General features: G+C 31.5%; 1 pseudogene; it reads right to left on the bottom strand.

Annotated features, from left to right (window-relative positions):
* Positions 1–209: 209 nt before the first annotated feature.
* Positions 210–14,039, bottom strand: LOC120211018 (annotated as a pseudogene).
* Positions 14,040–19,639: the final 5,600 nt, after the last annotated feature.

Raw genomic sequence — 19,639 nt, 5'->3', positions numbered from 1 at the left:
AGAAATATTTTCTATGAAAATCACTCAAAATCGATGAAAATCCATTTAAAATTTTGATATACTAATACTTCGATCTATTCTAACGATTATCCAACAATACTAATTTTGAAATATGTTATTTGTATTTTCGAAATAATACTTCTTATTCTTCAAATAAATTTTCAAATAGAAAACTTCAAATTCCTAAAATTTAAGAAAGCCGCCAATCCTCATGTCTCCAGCAGACAAGCTGCCTCTGATTTGGAAGATTTACGAGTGTACATAAGAAACAGGGTGCTGACTCGTTCAGAGTCGGTCACATTCTGAAACAAATGTATCTTATATATCTGGTGTGCACAACCAATTTACAAAAAGGTAACCAAAGGCTTATCCAGATTTGGATGAAATCAAAACTTCCCTCAACATAGAACAACACTTAACCTTATTCTTCAGATACTCTGGATTTGTAGAGAGGGCCTGAACCAAAGCACTTCTATCCTGTCAAAGGGAGTAACAATGAAATATGAGCATTTAGCATGAAGGGGATTTGCTAAAACATGTTTACGAAACCAAGAATTATTTTGACATATTGATGAGACAGTTTTGCTAGTTCATACGTATATACACCTCTGCTATTTCCTTGGTCAATGAAGCATCCCAATCATCCAAAACCAGTATAATATAATATATTACTAGGTGAAGCGCAGATAAGTCGAACAATTCACAAACCACGCACATCAGACAAGTTTGAAACTAGCCAACTGAAGCATGCAGGCCATGGGTCAGATATATAAACAGCACATACAGATTCATGTCAGTAGTTACACGAATTGAAAGCAAACTTTGCAGTAATTTATCTTAGTGAAACTTAAAAAGAAATTACCACAATGATAATGTACATAAATCAGATTGTCAACCAATATGCAGACAAAATGCAAAGGGTAATGAACAGAAATTTTACTTTTGTTGCTATATGCAAACAAGTAGAGATGTCATACCTTTACCCAAAGTGCTGAACAATCAAAATTAGTTAGAAACCAATGGTAAGGTCATGTGAAATCGTTTCACTCAGCAACTCTGGTGAAAGTGCATAGTTGGTAGAAGAGTTTGCCTTTAGCAGCCTACAATTCTCAGGATGGATTCCTGCTATCTGCCATTGAATGGTAAATATGTGATTCGATTAGCTCAAACAGACAACATAAGTATTTACTACAGTGGCTAAATAATATACATAGATAAAGTAATCGTACACCATTTGAACATCATCAGATTCTCATTAATCTCACATAAAGGAGTAAAGAAATAAAACTAGAGATGGACCCTAATTCACATGGATACCTGGCAGGCTTTTTGCAAGGAAGAATGTGTTTGATCGGATGCATAAACTACAAGCTTTTCAAGCGCATCTTTTCCAACCACCGTCAAAACATTGTCACGGGCAGCCAATAATACAACTAGAACAGCTTCATTTTCCGTGCCCTGAATCACTCCGCCACCTTGTCCTGCGACACAGTTACCGATCTCATTCCATAAACTTTAGAGATATTTTACACTTTCATTCTTGTGGTGCTAGAAAGAATTCAATGAAAATGCTTCGACCCAAAATTGCATTCTATACCAGAATTTTTTAAATAAAAGAAATTCAAAGTCCTTGCCTGTTGAAAGGAAATCTTCAGGTAGCTTAAGCATCTTAGCAAGCCAATCCAAAACAATTAATTCGAGCTCAGTTGCAGCAGGAGATGTAATCCAACTGAAACCAACAATATTGATACCAGCACTAAGCATTTATCCCAAAAATCCAGCAACGCTGCTATTGGAAGGATAGTATGCAAAATAATTTGGGCTCTGCCAGTGAGTAACCCCTGGCAATATCTTTGCCTGAATGTCTGCAATCAGAAGAATATTTATTCATGAAAAATAATACAATGCAATAACTAGAGTATTTATTTAGGGGAACCAGGATTTATTAACTCAGAGCTGTTGAGTTTCGGGAGAGAAGAATAGGAGGAAGAAGAAGATGCACAAAAATAAAATGCCTTTCCTTCAGATGCTCCAAAGCGTTGAACTTGAGTTGTCATGTGAGTTGATATCCCACATCGGTGTTCTTGGGGAATAAGGGGTAAAGTCGAGTGTATAAAAGGGGATGAGGTTCAGCAAATGAAAATTATCCCGTCCTCGAGCTTGAATCGAGCTCAAAATTGAGCTTTAATCGAGTTCGAGTCTCGAGCTTCAATCGAGCTCTTGAATTGTTTTTGAATTTGAGCCTTTTTGAATTCGAGTCGAGTTCCAATAATCTATTTTGAGTTCGAGCTGAGCTTCATAATTTTTAGCTCGCGAGTTTTCGAGTCGAGTCGAGCCTATGTTTAAAGTTTTCGGGTTCGAGTCGAGCTTAGCAATACTCGAGCTCGACTCGGCTCGTTTGCACCCCTACTTGTGGTGACCCGATCCGGGGTAAGATCCACATTATTATGGTTCAGACCCTGCTAATCCCTAACCGTTAACATTCTAACTTTTATTTTATTGTTCACACTAACATACTGACCTTTTTTATTTTTATTGTTCTTACTAACATTATAACTTTTATTTTGTTGTTCATACTAACATTCTAACTTTTTTATTTTTATTGTTCATACTAATATTCTAACTTTTTTATTTTTATTGTTCATACTAATTTACTAACATTCTAACTTTTATTTTATTGTTCATGCTAACATACTAACTTTTTTTTATTGTTCTTACAAACATTTTATTTTATTGCACAAACTAACCCCTAACTTTTAAATTTATGCAATTTATTTCTGTTTTTTATTTTATTTTATTTATTTTCCAGCACTTTAAATTTCAGCATTTTATTTTTTCAGCCCTTTAATTTTGCTGCATTTTATTTCAGTTTTTTTTATTTCCAGCATTTTTATTTTATGTATTTACCTTTTAACATCTTAACTTACACTCTATTTCGTTTTGGTAATTGATCTTGCTTGTGGTAAATTTATATTTATTGAGTGTACTTTTCAATATTTATGTTTCAACCTTATTTATTTATCGTCTTATTTAGCTGGTGTTTTTAATTTTTGTGGTTGGTATAGAAAATTTGCATGTTGGTTCCTTATTTATGTGCATATATATATATATATATATATATATATATTATTTACACATTATTATTATATAAATCATCATTTTTCCATATATATGTAAATAAGAAAATTTTATTGTAAGTGAAATCTACGAATACATCTCCCAACTATAAGAGAAAGTGGCATTTCGAAGATATTTTACACAAAATTTTTTTATACTCGATAGTCTTCTTTATTTTACATTTTTATTTTGATTATTTTTTTTGCTTCATTTTATTTCTACTTTGTTTTATTTTATTTTTATGTTTGATATGTGGAAAATGTGGAGTAATGTCTTTTTATGAGGGGAATCTATGGGAAAGTCTCCTAACTACAAAGAAAGTGCATTCTCGAGGACTGTTCGTATATTAGAGAAAATAATTATAATTTTTTTGATTAAATAAATAGCCTTATTCTATAAAATATCTTTTGGGATCTTTAATTTTTTTTGTACCCACAACATTTATCGTTTTTCATCACATTTTTATTTCCTTATTGGCAAAAGTATCATTGTTTTAGTTTTTTTTGGAAAATTAACATCTTTTAATAAAATCAAATAAATAGAAGGATCGTAATTTAAATATATTTTCAAGTTTGTAATTCTCAATATTTAAACATCATATAATCGTTTAGGTATCAAAATTTGGGCGTTGTGGGGTTGTTCACCCTTCCCCACACATAATCGACTCTCAAACTCTTAAAAAATAAAATCAAATAAATAGAAGGATCGTAATTTAAATATATTTTCAAGTTTGTAATTCTCAATATTTAAACATCATATAATCGTTTAGGTATCAAAATTTGGGCGTTGTGGGGTTGTTCACCCTTCCCCACACATAATCGACTCTCAAACTCTTAAAAATGATTTTTTGGTAAAACGCAAACCATTTTTTGTCTTTTCATGATTTTTCTGAACTCATTAAAATGATGTTTAAGGTTTCCAACCTACGTAACTTAAAGGTTGGTGGCAACTCCAAAATTAAATTGTTTTCAAAATTATATTTCATCGATTTCCCCGAATTAATTTTTTAAAGTCTAACGGATTCCCGAGGGAAACGTTATGACAGCTTGGTGACTCCGCTAGGGACTTAGAGAGTTAGGCCGTAAACGATTATACATTGTTTTATTCTTGGGAATTACAAACTTAAATTGTATTTAATTTACGATCCTTTTGTTTATTTTGAGTTTCGACATATCTTGCATTATTTTATTTTTAACTAATCAATTTTTTCATTTTAGTGGTCTTCAGAGTTGAATGTTTTTTGGGAAATTGTGAAAGTGTTATCTTTTGTCGTGTTTTTAAAGGTTTGTGAGTTTCTCATCACACACAACACGTTCATTTACATTCCATAAGCTCACTTACGAGCTTTGTCCCTTTTAAGTTGAGGTGAAAGCTTAGCCTACGTGAGATAATTTGTTTCTCGCATGGGTTTTAGCAAGTAACTTTTGGAGTTCATATACCTTATGTCTACGTGAGATAAATTGTTTCTCCGCATGGACACAAGGGAATGTATCATCTCGAATTGAACTCGATCCGTATGAGCCTGTAATGGGATAGGGTTGAGGGTTTGGCAGCCTAAGGAGGCACTAACATGGACAATTTGAGTACCTTTTTCTTAGAACCCAATACTGCATATAGTGAGCCCTAGTAACTCATCCCAATAAAATTCATGTTGAAACTATGTCCGTTGTTAGGTATCAAAATATGTGTACACAAAAGAGAAGTGTTTTTGAACCTTTGTATTTTGCTTTAAATTTTGTTGAATAAAAGTATGTGAATTAGATACCATGCAATTAGGATCATTTTCTTGAAATAAATCATGGGGGTAGAAAGCATGTTTTGGGTAGGATTTAACCTACTAAGGGTAGAAAACCATGTGGGAGGATGTCTCAATTATCTTTTAATAATATTTGATTGATATTTGAATTCTTTTATATTGACACATTTTATATGTTTGATTGTTTATTGTTTATTGTTTGGCATTGCATGATCATAATAAATAAAAGAAAGGTGTTGATTAACCAAGTAATCATCATAGTATAAGAGCAATCATTAAGATGAAAAAGAGTTTTCATAACAAATAACCTAATATGGTTGTTTTAGTTTGGTCTGAAGAAACACAAAAAGTAAAAGGGGACATTTTTCCTGGAGATTATGTATCACAGATGTCCACAGATGTCAATGTCAAATTTCAAGCAGAATGGTCTACAAGATCTTATAGATATTTGGGAGAGTTGGAGAGTAGCTACCAAAGAGAAGTTTCACAAGAAATATGACGACATAGCCCATCTCCTTTATGTAAAGATAGAGGAACCTTTGCTTAAAGCTCTAGTCTGATTCTGGAATCTTGGAACACCCATCTCTCGTATACCTTTCAGTACACAAGGTACATATGTCACATCACTTTATAAAACAGTTCCCCATTTGAAAACACATAAAAAAATTGATTTCTTAAAACATAACATTTTTAAGATACAACAAAACATTGATTTTAATCTTTTAATGATTGATTTTATGCTACCTTCTAAGGTTGAATAATTGAACGCATTTTAATCCTATAGTTCTTCGAATATCGAATGAATTACAGATTCTTTTAATTCTTCAAGAATTCTAGATTTTTGACATATGACAAGATTAGATCATTTTTATACCATCTAAACCCAAAAATAAAACCCCTGATTCTTTATCAAGAATTATTCATGGTCACTATCAAAATACCAAATTTCTAGAAAGAATGGTTACTTTTGGAAATCGATACCTTTTGCATTTTACATTCTGCATTACATTTATTTAAACATTTTCACATCCATCATTCATGAAAATATAGGATCAATTCATGGAGAATTAAATGGAAGTTGCCTTAATCACGTGATGTAATGGAAGAAAATCTTGAAAAATTGAAGGAAGAATTGCAAGAGAATTTACAGAGAATGCAACGAGATGGGGAAATTGACTGGGGCTCAATCAGAAAAAAGGCAAAAAACATGCCTCTTCATCTATGGAAACCTTTGAACATGTGATGATACATGCTCCACAACTAACTATTTCACTTGAGACGCTTCCCAAAGGCCAAAAGAGTCACTATATCCTGAGGGCTACGATGTTGATTCCATATGTAGCTATCACATAGAAAGTTTAGGGCATTCCACTGAGAATTGTAAGGCAGTGAAGCGCAAGGTCCATAATTTGATTGATTCAGGTGCATGGACATTCAAAGAATGATGGGGCATCAAGAAGAGATCTTTACATCTAGCAACAAGCTTTTTACAATTGCAGTAAGAGCGTTGTTTTGTTTGAACTCGTTTTTTGTTTTGTCTTTAATATTTGCTAAAATATTTTAATATTTTAATGATTGATTTTATGTTACCTTCTAAGGTTGAATAATTGAACGAATTTTAATCCTGTAGTTCTTCGAATATCGAATGAATTACAGATTCTTTTAATTCTTCAAGAATTCTAGATTTTTGACATATGACAAGATTATATCATTTTTATACCATCTAAACCCAAAAATTAAACCCCCGATTCTTTATCCAGAATTATTCATGGTCACTATCAAAATACCAAATTTTGACATTATCTTTCTTTGAGATTTCGAAACACTGTCTTTATCTTTTGAGACACAAAAAAGACATACTCTTACCTTTCATTGAGCCAATAAAGTCACAACATCGTCTACTTAGACGATAAACCAACATTTTTCTACTAATAAAGCCTAAAGACATTGAGTACAAGATGTTCACTTGAACGTGAACCTTCCTATAAGAAGACTCAAGATGGAGCATCTCGAATCAACTTCCTGAATATGAGCCTGAACAATTGAGAAATTGTAGAAGTAAGTAGCAGAAAAAAAGGAAATTAATTCGAAATAATTCTATCATGCAATAATTACATTGTTTTCATGTGAATAAAATTAATCTTGAAAATTTATCCCCCTATGATATCTCTTCTGTAAATACTTCCACATATGAAATGATGAACGTCTTTATTTCATTATCCCTTCACAAAAGGAGAAAATATATATCCCTTGTGTCCCCATTTGAGCCTAAATTATATTTTCTTCTGATTCAACCCTAACCAAGGATCACCCTCCACATTAGGGGCAAGGTAGAGATAATATGCTCGCATGAGTGAATACCAACAATCCACATAAGATACCGAAAGGTGAACCAAATGTAAAGTGCAAAGATCAAATCAAGATGAGGATAAAAGCAAAGAAAAAGAGCAAAGAAAAAAAGAGAAAAAAAACAAGAAGAACATACAAAGAGTCCCTCGAGCTAAATGATGCATCGAGCTTCAAACCATAAGATTGATCAAGCACAATTATTCCAGAATCAGTTCACAAGAAAAACATAGAACATCCAGAGAAAATAAAGGACTCTTACGAGCATATTCAAATCGAGCAAGACAAGATTGAAGGCATCAAAATGAATTGATCCTTGGTTCAATTACCTTTAAACACTTGTTTGGGCCTATTTATCCATTTCTTTCATAACCGTGAACCATAACCTACATTACATTCCTAAAAGTCCCTTCTAATCTTACATGGATTTCTAAATAGAAGAGGTTATCTTCATATTTCATCCCTCCCATCAGGATTAATCTTTTATTTACAAAAGGTTTTCTAAAATATTTAATGCGTGATAGAGAAAAAATAACAAAGGGGGTTCAAGACGTACATTTTGAATAACGTCTTGAAACCAAAGGAGGATTCAAGTTCAAAACCTGAAAAGGCGACTCGAATATACAAATCCCTTGATAAGACATCACACAACCCGATATGATCAGGAGAGCTGAAAACCGAAGAACACCCCAATAGACGAGCATAGAAGCTACTCCATCAGATTAGTGAACATCAAAGAAATGAGAATGCCAAACCTTTTACCAAAGACAACAACCTGAGACATTTTTTCTTCTCTTTACTTAACCTTTCCTCAAATATAGCATTAATCTTGACATTTGTCACATAGCTATAATTTATTGAAGTATTAAAAGCATAATTAATTCTTTGATATACAATGAACTCTTGTTTTATCATTTGTCTCCATTGTGAAACCTAGAAAGGGGCAATATTTTTCAAATTTTTGATTAAACATTTTTCAAAATTATTTTAATCGATATTTTCAAAATTTTGAAAATAAAAGGAGAAGAAAAACATTTTCAAGCAAGACAATCTCTCTGGAGTAGAACTTGGTAGTTGACGTGTCTCTCAGACACAAAGCTCATGCTTAGAATCAGTGTTGGAGCAAGAAATGATAAATGTTGGGGTATTTTTGAAGGCCCATATCATCCAGGAATACAAAATCATTGAATTGAGCAAACATTTATTTTCAATATGACAAAAAGGAATGAAGACTTAAAATGGCGAAGCAGAGACAATGGAGCTCACTGTATATGATTGCTTTATCCATCATCACAACACACAGTTGCATTATTTTGGTGATTTCCCATGCATTACTATTGGCAAGCCAAAACGTCCCACTTATATTCCCACTGAGCTTTGTTCTTTGGTATCCTTGCAATGATATACAAAAGCCCTAAACACCATGAAAGAGCTTTCCTGGTTGAAAAATCTAGACAGAAGCCACAAGAAAGAATGAACAAGTTGTTGAATGTTTGAGGACATCCAAGCTTCAAAGAGCTCCACAGTTCCTCCTTTGTGTTTTACATGATAAGAAATTTCTGATCTTTATGCATCTTGCCGAGCTTGGCCAAGTCATACAAGTGTATGGCTCCAACCATGGTACATGATTAGTACCTTACGAATTTGCTTCTAAAAATCAATGCAAAGCTTGGAGAACTGAATTTAATTCTAGCAATTGAGCAAACACCTTCAATTCTAGTTGTTTCTAAGGGTTTAACTATCATCCTTGGTATAGTCGTGTCTCATGGTTCCCCGAGACAGTCGGATATCCCATCAATTATTTCAGTGGCCAGCTCTAGGCAATGGTCTTTGATTTCTTGTTACAAGACGGTTGTGCGAACACAATCTCAGAAGCTTGAAATGATAGATTCTCTTGTCAAAACCATCTGTCATGGATGATGATGGTATCATGAGGGAAGCTATACTGGATTGCTATACCAATCCAGAAAAAGGAAGCTAAATTCATCAGGGGAAAAATTTGTTGGGGTAAGAAGAAATTGTCACAAGTCAAGATTTGCCAGGATGCACGCTTATGCAAACATAGAATGAAGACTGCCCATGCAACCATTCCCACCATTGATCAAGAAAACATACATCAACACATACATACATGTTACATTAAATTTGCATCTTTGCATCAAACATTTATCATCATGTGTAATAAAGACTTTGATTTTCCCTCTCATGAGGATACTTTTAAAATTTTCACTTGAAATCTTGTCTTTATTAAAGACATTTTCCCCCCTTATGATGATAAATTCTAAAAACAATCAAGTCAAATACATGAAATCAACTTCATCATAACATCCAGAATAGTCATTCATAAATGCATCAATTTTCATTTTTATTTTATTGATTTCTCAGGAAATAAAAGTTTGGTGATGATCGGATGTCTTCAACATGAAAGAACAATGTCATCCACAAATTTGATATCCTGAAGTGAACGATTAGATCTTATAAAGGCATTTCCTCAACATACAGGAACAAGCAGAATGTTTGTCGGCTTTGAGATTGTTTCTCTCGAAACAAAGTGTCCTCTCGCTAGAGACAATTTTTTCTTAAAAACAAATTTTGTCTCGTTTGAGATAGTTTTCTCTAAAAACAAAATTTGTCTCGCTTGAGACAATTTTTCTCAAAACAAATTTCGTCATACTTGAGAAGATTTTCTGCAAATTTTGAAAATATTGAAACAAATTGATCTCACTTGAGATTGTTTCTTTCAAAACAAACTTCGTCTCTCTTGAGACAGCTTTTTTCAAAAAAACAAATCTTGAAATTGTTTTATTCCGTCTCACTTGAGACAATCTTCCTTAAGACACAAAACATTTGAGATTATTTTTCTTAAAAACAAATTTTGTCTCATTTGAGACAATTCCCCTCGGAATACAAATTTTGAAATTGTTTCACTTGAAACAAAATTAATCTCACTTGAGATTGTTTTTCTAAAAACAAACTTTGTCTCACTTAAGACAGTCTTCCTTAAGACATAGTCTTTGAGTTTGTTTCCCTTGAAACAAAGTTTTGTGTCTCTTGAGATAGTTTCTCTTGAAATAAAAATATTTGAGTTTGTTTCCCTTGAAACAAAGTTTTAGCTCTCTTGAGACAGTTTTTCTTGAAACAAAAAAATTCTTTGAGTTTGTTTCCATTGAAACAAAGTTTTGTCTCGCTTGAGACAGTTTCTCTTGAAAAAAAGTCTTTGAGTCTGTTACGTTTGAAACATGTTTTGTCTCGCTTGAGACGATTTCTCTTGAAACCATCATCCCTGAAGATGGCCAGTCGTCCTCATCACGTAGGAACCATGTCTTCCACTGACCAGATCTCCTTATCACGTAGGAGCCGCGTCAACCTTAGATAACCAACCGTCCTCATCATGTAGGAACCATGTTATCATCATCCCTAAATATGGCTAGTCATCCTCATCACAAAGGAATCATGTCATCCACCGACCAGATCTTCTCATCACGTAGGAGCCATGTCAACCTTAGATAACCAATCGTCCTCATCACGTAGGAACCATGTTATCATCATCCCTAAAGATAGTCAATCGTGCTTATCCCGTAGGAACCATGTCATCCACCGACCTGATCTCCTCATGACATAGGTGTCGTGTCACCCTTAGATAAAAGGAACATCGTCATATGGAAGAGGCCAGAAGTCTTCAACATGGATGAGTAGTGTCATCTTCAGCACCAAATTGTCTCTAGATTTACCCGACGTCCTCAACATGAAGGAACATTGTAATTTTTAAATACTCTATTTTCAGATAAAGAATTGGAGCTCCAGATGCGAAGCAAACATCATAGCTAGACAAAATTAGGCCATTATTTGTCTTTACTTCATCATTGTTTACACAACAGACGAGCAAAGAGGGGTAGATGTAATACCCTAATTTTATCATAATATAAAAAAAGGAACACAATCCAAGGACTAAGCTCCAATTTACCCATTTGCAATAGTGCAGGCTTTAAAAGTAGAAAAACAAAGCAGTGTACACCCTTTTTTTTAAAACAAAAATAAATAAAAAAAACTTTGAGAGGAAACGATCTTTTCTTCTTTCCTTTCTTTTCTTTCTCTCTCAGGTTAACCTTGGGGGAAGTCTTAAAACCTTTAGCCTCCACCGGTGGTGGTCAAGGAGACACAATTGTCGATGTTCGGCACTTGTTTAGGGACAAGGCCTTTTCGACTGACTTTGGTAGAAGTAGGGGGAAGACTAAAGTGTTTGTTGGGTTTGGTTTTGGTCAAGCTTTTCCCTCAGTCACAGGTCGGAGTGTGAAACGGCCGCCAACGTATGGTGTCCGACGGCGTTCGTGTGGATCACAAAGTGGTCGGTTGCTTTAAAAAAACCAGAGAAAGAAATGAGGAGTCTTTCTTTCTTTCTTTGTTTTCACGCACAGAAACATAGAGGGGGCATTTCATTTCATTTCAATTTTTTGGGTTAATCATGTCTCTAGTCCCCAGCTTTAGCATGTCATTACTTTTGGGTCATCATTTTAGGGATTAATCACTCGTAAGTCCCTCAACTTCTACCTTATTCTTACATCTTCGTCACTATGCATCTGTTATTTTATTTATTCTGATTTTAGCCCCCTATTTTGCTTTGTTTTATTTTGGTCACTGATTTATTCACTTTATTATTTCGAATTAACTGCTAACTTTTATTTTATCGCACATTAACCACTGACTTTTATTTTCTTTTATTCTAACTATTATTATTTATTTATTTGTTATTTCTCTTATTACCCGACCTTGTGGTGATCCGATTCGGACTAAGATCCACATTATTATGGTTCAGACTCTACTAAGCACTAACTTTTTTATTTATTTTATTTTCATATATTTGTTTACATTATTCGATTCGACCTTATGATGACCCGATCTGGGGTAAGATTCACATTATTATGGTTCGAACTCTGCTAACCACTAACTTTTTATTTTATATGTTTTATTTTATTTTTTTATATATTTGTGTTCTTTATTCGATTCGATCATTATTATGGTCCGGACCCTACTAACCCCTAACCGCTAACATTCTAACTTTTATTTTATTGTTCCTACTAACATACTGACCTTTTTTATTTTTATTGTTCTTACTAACATTCTAACTTTTATTTTATTGTTCATACTAATATTCTAACTTTTTATTTTTATTGTTCTTACTAACTTACTATCAATTTAACTTTTATTTTATTGTTCATACTAACATACTGACTTTTCTATTTTTATTGTTCTTACTAACTTACTAATATTTTAATTTATTACACAAACTAACCCCCTAACTTTTAAATTTATGCAATTTATTTCTATTTTTTATTTTATTTTATTTAGTTTCTAGCACTTTAAATTTTAGCTTTTTATTTTTCTGCCGTTTAATTTTGCTGCATTATATTTCATTCTTTTTTTATTTCCAGTATTTTTATTTTCTGTATTTACCTTTTAACATCTTAACTTACACTTTATTTTGTTTTAGTCATTGATCTTGCTTGTGATAAATTTATATTTATTGACTATACTTTTCAATATTTATGTTTCAACCTTATATATTTACCTTCTTATTTGGCTAGTATTTTTTTATCTTGGTGGTTGGTATAGAAAACTTGCATGTTGGTTCCTTATTTATGCGCATATATATATATATATATATATATATATATATATATATATATATATATATATATATTATTCTTATATAAATCATCATTTTTTCCTATATATGTAAATAAGAAAATTTTATTGTGAGAGAAATCTACGAATACATCTCCCAACTATAAGGGAAAGCGTCTTTCGAAGCTTTTTCACACAAAAATTTTTTTATACTCGATATTCTTCTTTGTTTTACATTTTTTTATTATTTTTTACTTTGTTTTACTTCTACTTTGTTTTATTTTATTTTTATCTTTGATATGTGGGAAATGTGGTGTAATGTCTTTTTGTTAGGGAAATATATGGAAAAATCTCCTAACTACAAAGGAAGTACATTCCCGAGGATTTTTCGTACAAAATGATGTATTTTCTCTTATAAAAAATAATTATAATTTTTTATTAAATAAATAGCCTTATTCTATAAAATATCTTTTGGGCTCTTTAATTTTTTTTACCCACAACATTTACAATTTGTCGTCAAATTTTTATTTCCTTATTGGCAAAAGTATCATTGTTTTAGTTTTTTTTTAAATTGACATCTTTTAATAAAATCAAATAAATAGAATGATCATAATTTAAATATATTTTCAAGTTTGTAATTCTCAATATTTAAACTTCATATAATCATTTAAATACCAAAACTTGGGCGTTGTGGGGGTGCTCACCTTTCCCCACACGTAATCGACTCTCGAACTCTTAAAAATAATTTTTTTGTAAAACGCATACCATTTTTCGTCTTAATGATTTTTCTGAACTCATTAAAATGATGTTTAAGGTTTTCAACCTAACTAACTTAAATGTTGGTGGCGACTCCAAAATTAAATTGTTTTCAAAATTATATTTCATCATTTTCTCTGAATTAATTTTTAAAGTCTAACGGATCTTCGAGGGAGACATTATGACACCTATAATTTAACACCGGTACCAATCCACCAGCACCTTTGGCTTCCCTACCAACCATAGCTCCAACACTGGTACTCATAAATCCAAAAGCCAAGTCTCCAACGCTATCATTTCCGACCTCGAGCCCATCGTCTTCATCGAATTGATGGCCCTGCTTCACTAGCATCAACGCTTCTTCACTAGGCCCAGTTGGAAGCGATATTTCTAGAATGATGGATGTGTGACGATATCCTCTGCCCCCTCCATCGTGAGACATTCACCGATCGAAACATCCCATGCAGAGCGAACCGACGGCTGACGGAATCCCGTGGTGTCCTATGTTGTGATGTTAGTGGGGTTTAGATTGGGGTTAGTATTTGGATTGTGATTTAAGGTTTAAAATTTAAAAAAATTATTTTACTTTTAATATAATAATAATAATAAAACAATGGAAAAATTTTATCTAAGGCTCATGTACTTTTTAAGAAAAATCAATATAACCCTCAAATTATTTTTTTCACTCAATGTGACACTCCAACTCAAAAAACAAACCCGACATGACGGTTCATATTCTTTAACCAACATTTTTCGTTGTTGACTGTTACGGTACTGACACAACGATTTGTGGTGTCAACCCGACATGACGGTTCATGTTGTTAATATGGTAGTCCACGGTGGCAATTGACTTGGCGGTTAACAATGCAGATTGACAAATTAGGAAACACAATAAGTTTTTTTGCATCAATACACACAACTAATCATATTTCGAACAATTCTAAAGACTTTGTAAACATTTGCATATTGTATAACAAGATGATATATAAAATGACATTTAAAACTTGTATGAAATATTATTAGATTTGTGTATTGATGCGAAATGTTTTTTAGATATATTTTGATACAAAATTTTTAACTTTCAGCTAATCTAATTAAAGTATTTTTGCATAAGTGTTGATGATATGACTACATATTACATGCATATATTGTGCCATATATATTTTCAAAAATATTTTTTATTTTTTTAATAATGAATAATTATTATATTATAGTTTATGATATATATTTAATTTTTAAATTTTTTTATTAACTTAAGGTGATTATAATGTAGTATATGTTCTAAATAATCTCAATCATTTAACAATGAACGCTCAATCACCATGCTTCAACTGCTGGTGCTCGAACCCGTGACCTCTAGGAACAACAATGATTCCTTTAACCAGTTGGTTTGTTCTTAATTTTTTTAAAAAAAATTAATAGTATTTTTTAAATATATATTTAACTTTTTTTAGTAATTTAATATTTATTTTATTTTTTTTTGAAAATTTTAAATTTTAGATAAATTTTATTTTTAAAAAATTAAACAAATTTAGCCATCGAATAAGACCAAAAAACCATTTTAGCACATCTACCATGTCATCTGCCATGTCAGCCACCACCTTGGACCACCACGTCAACAACATAAAACATTATATCAGCACCGTGAATCACCACATCAGTATCGTAATATTTAATGATAGAAAATGTTGGTCAAATGTCACATTGAATTTGTTTGTGAGTTGGAAGGCCACATTGGCTGAAAAATAATTCGAGGACCACAATAATTTTTCCCCAAAAATATAGGAGTCTTTTTTATACTTTTTTTGCCTAAAATAATACATATCATCCGTAAGTAACAAAAATAGGAACAATACAAAAATCTAGTAATTAAATTGATTTTTTTTTAAATTTGTACCCAAAATATGAAAGATAATATAATTGAGTAATTAGTAGTGTAATTTACCCTTTGTATTTTAAGCCTTAAATTTGAAGGGTAACTTATATAATTCATCACTCAACTACCTTTTTACTCTTATTTTGATTACTAAAATTTAGCAATGTTCTATTTAATCACTTAACTTTTTAATTGTTCATATTTTGATCATTATGTCATTAAATAATTAATGACTAATGACATGACATCCAATACCAAAACAACCTAGTTTTGGATCTTTATAGAAAATTAAGTTTAGATCAAATGAGGTCATTTTGGTCTAAATAAAAAACTATTTTTTCTTTTTTTTCCTTTTTCCCAATCTTTCTTTCTTTCTTTTTCTTCATCCTCTTGTTTGCTCTTCATTTTTCTCCTTAACTTAAACGACTTAGATTTCTCTATTTTTCCACCACGTAAGTCGTCATTCTGATCACCGTCGACCATTGTCACTGATAGCTAATGACTCTCAAAATTTTCTACCGAACACATATCATAATTTTAAACGCAAAGAGAATACTCACTTAACCGGAAAACACTTTAAACTCTATTGTTGTCGAAAATTGTTACAATGAAACGAAACTCGTTACCAAGAAAGATACATAGGTGAAATGGCCTCCAACAACCTAGCCACGGCCCTGGTACCAATCCACCAGCACATTTGCTTCCCCACCAACCACAGTTTCAACACTGGTACTCATAAATCCAAAAGCCAAGTCTCCAACGCAATCATCTCCGACCTCGAGCCCATCGTCTTCATCGAATTGAAGGCCCTGCTTCACTAGCTTCAACGATTCTTCACTAGGCCCAAATGGAAGCTATACTTCTATAATGATGGATGCGTTATGATATCCTCTGGCCCCTTAATCGTTAGACATTCACCAATCGAAACATCCCACACAGAGCGAATCGACGGCTGGCGAAATCCAACTGTGTCCTAGGTTGTGATGTTAGTGGGGGTTTAGATTCGGGTTAGGATTGGGATTGTGATTTCAGGTTTAAAATTAAAATATAATTATTTTAATTTTAATTTTTAAGGTATTTAATACTAATTGATTTACAACATAATAATAATAATAATAATAATAAAATAATGGTAAAAAAATTATCCGAGGCTCCTGTATTTTTGAAAAAAAAATCAATATAACCCTCGAATTATTTTTTCACCCAATGTGACCTCCAACTCAAAAAAAAAAACACAATATGACCCTTTAACCAACGTTTTTCATCGTTGACTGTTACGGTATTGACATGACCCCACATGACAATTCATGTTGTTAGCATTGTAGTCCACGGTGGCAGTTGGAATTGTAGATTGGTAAATTAGGAAACACACAATAAACTTTTTTTGTATCAATACACAAATCTAAACATATTTCGAACAGTTCTAAAGACAATTCATAAACATTTTCACATTGTGTAACAAAATAATATATAAATTGACGCTTAAAAATTATCTGAAATATGATTAATTATGTATATGTAACACCCTTAACATGTGTACATCTCAAACACGAGTTAAAGATGTCACACTATTCACTTTTAACAATCCTTATAAAAAAATCCGTAATTTTTTTTCCATTTTAAAAGTTCAAATTTAACGATTAAAATCAATTTAACAAATAGCGTAAAATAATATAATAGTATTTTATCATCCATATTAAGTTCGATTTTAAGCAACAACTACACAGTTCAATGTTGTTTTATAACATTTATAACACTGCCTAAACACTACTTAGTCTAAAAACCACTAAGTTAATTTTTAAAACATAATATGATGTACTGCTATTCATTCATACTATCATATATGATTAATACTAACCAAAATAAAATAGTTCTAAGTTAGTATTACAGACCATTTTAACTAAATCTATCAGAGCAACCAAACAATTATATTATACATTCCACTAAAAAATCAAAATAACAACATAGATGTCTTACTGATATTGTAAGTAGGCACGGTCTCAAAAAAGATGCTCAGGAGGCTCCTCACTTCACGTTATTTTCCTTATCCAAACCTATGTCTGAAGGCTAAGTAAAACTTAGTGAGGTATTATAACAATTTAAGGTGAGATAGAATATAAAAATATCATTACATTTCAAAAAAATAAAATTTAATTCAAATAAACAGAGATCACTCCACCACAAGGCATGTCAAATGTACCAACGACTCTCAATACAACATACAACGAGCTTTGTAATAAAATCATATCATAATAAATCCATCATTTCAATTCAGTAGCATATTCCAAATATCATTTATCAGAAAACGGTATATTGGGCAGTTCATACCCTAATTTAAATCATAAATCATTTCAGAAAACATTATGGAAATATCCCATAAACCAATTCAAAATATTCTTTAAAAATCATACGAGGTTAACTTATCACAAGCCTTCCTCAATCACTATAATTAAATAAATAAATTTCACTCACCTCTACCTCACTATCGAACCTTTTAAACGATATTCTTTTACTCAAATGCTTTGTCCTTCGCTTTCAAGCCGCTAGGATCGCAAGATTTGTCACAGTCTGTATGACATCGCATTAATAACACTATATTCAAACTATATGTTAGTATTATACTAACATAATCTAAACTCAATAATATAAATTCTATATAACATAATAGATATTTAATCTAGGTAAAAATCAAATCACTAATTCATAACAACTTCAATCTTTTCAAAATAACTGTTCAATTCCATATCATTCGTTCTCATCACCTATCCTTCCACTTTCATAAACTTTACATTTAAGTCACCATTTAAGAATTCTTTTTAGAATTCACATCAACTTTTCAATTAGCTCGAAATGATCCTTCATTTTTTTCACTTATCTCAAATCAAACACCAAAATTTCAATTAGTATCATACTCAATTAGTACCTTCACATTTACAAACTTGCAATTAAGTCCCTAATTTACCAAACCTATTCGAATTCAACTTTTAATCTTCACCAAATTTGCACTTTGGTTCCAAATCAACATTCTAACTTAAAATTCAGTATTCAATAATTAAATTTTAACATTTAATACTCAAAATTGAACAACTTCACATCAGTGTCTCATAATTCCCAAAACTTAAAAAATGGTAATTTTACTATCTCAAGGTTCCAAATTGATTCAATTCAATCTCCAAAGCATGTAGAACTCATATAATATCATTTCTAGACCATAGGAATTTTTTGAACATTTTTCCCTTATTTTTCTTCCCATGGTCGAACCTATTCAACATACTAGGGCAATGTTTTCATTTAATCTCAAGCATGAATTAAAGCTCATATATCAAATTCATGTTATTCCAATCATCCTAACATCAAATTAAACCAAAATTCAACCAATCTCCATAAACCCTAGCTATGGCTGAAACTTGTATACGCTTTTATACTTGATTTTAATCATCACTTATACTTGAAAATTGATCCACGACATCAATAACGTAAAAATCATCCATTAACTCTTCAAAATCAAACACGTTCTTCATCTACACAATTCATTAAATTCATCATTCAAGCATAATTTCCTTGAAATTTTTATACCAAATGATAGGGAATTTCAAGAGGATTAATTCTCTGTCTGATAGCTTAATCAAAAAATCAATCATGTAGCCTTAAAATGAAATTGAAGAACTTCCCCACACCTATTATGGAGGTCACGACCAAGATTTAAGATCAGACCAATTCTCTTGAATTTTCTATAATTAATATCTAATACACATAGCTATTAACTAATATAATTGAATTTAAAATTCAATTAATGAGAAATTCCAACTTTTTCCTTAATGATCTTGATAATTTAAACTTTCCATTGGAATATCTTCCGTTTTAATATCCCAAAGACAAAGATAAACCAATTAAATTTGTCTTTCAACCTTTTTCCATGTAATTTTAAAAAATTGCAATTTAGTCATTAAATTTTCCCAATTTTGGCTTAATATGGAAAATCGACTTTAATTCCACTGATCCATATTAAATTTCACTATTCTAAATTATGAAAATAATATTTCTAACCATTTTCTATCGTCCTTTAAATTTTATAAAATTATAATTCGATTCGATTATATGATTTATTATCGAACTTTACTACTTTATAGGACTTAATACAATTCCCGAATCAAAATTACGATTCC

This window comes from Hibiscus syriacus, unplaced genomic scaffold (genome assembly GCF_006381635.1).
Source record: "Hibiscus syriacus cultivar Baekdansim isolate YM2019G1 unplaced genomic scaffold, ASM638163v2 tig00109957_pilon, whole genome shotgun sequence".
Taxonomy (NCBI): Eukaryota; Viridiplantae; Streptophyta; class Magnoliopsida; order Malvales; family Malvaceae; genus Hibiscus; species Hibiscus syriacus.
Note: the sequence above shows the minus strand (reverse complement) of the source record. Positions and strands in the feature narration are given on the sequence as shown.